The sequence below is a fragment of the Aplysia californica genome, unplaced genomic scaffold (genome assembly GCF_000002075.1).
Source record: "Aplysia californica isolate F4 #8 unplaced genomic scaffold, AplCal3.0 scaffold00753, whole genome shotgun sequence".
NCBI classification, from domain to species: Eukaryota; Metazoa; Mollusca; class Gastropoda; order Aplysiida; family Aplysiidae; genus Aplysia; species Aplysia californica.
Genome location: NW_004798023.1, coordinates 141,040 through 141,692, shown reverse-complemented (window position 1 = coordinate 141,692; position 653 = coordinate 141,040).

Genomic DNA, 653 nt, shown 5'->3' with positions numbered 1-653 from the left:
AGTCAGCCTTGTAGTTTCCTTAGAGAAAGTTGAATCTGAAAATAGCAAAAGTTGCAAAAAGCTGCAAGAAAAGTTGAAAGACATGTACAGAGTTAAAAATGTCATGGAATATTGAAATACATCGTTGGTATGCTCATTGCAATCAAAGTAACCAACGTGGGTTTTGTTAGATCAAAATCAAAAGTTAAATGTGGCGTCGGTGGCCTAGTGGTTAGGCTCTCGGACTCGCAACCGTAAGGTCATGGGTTCGAATCCCGTCAGGGGCCCGACGTTGTGTCCTTGGGAAAGGCACTTTGCACAAATTTTCCTCACTTCACCCAGGTGGAAATGGGTACCCAGCTATAGACGGTGAAAGATCTTGTCAGTTTGATAGTGTTTGAGCGCGTGAAATCCGCAGCTTGCACTGTATGCTTCCGCGGAAGCTGAAAATGTTTCTGAGTGTTCTCAGAGGGTCTGCTGGGGTAATAATAGTTGTAAAGCGCATAGAGCAAGCTCTTGAGCATGGATATGCGCTATATAAATGCAATTATTATTATTATTATCTCTACCGTAGTAAAACAAAAACATCATGGAGGTTGTATGGTGTACCAAAACAGTTTCAAATATAATCTTACACCTTTTTGGGGATTTTTGCAACCCCCCCCCCTTTTACA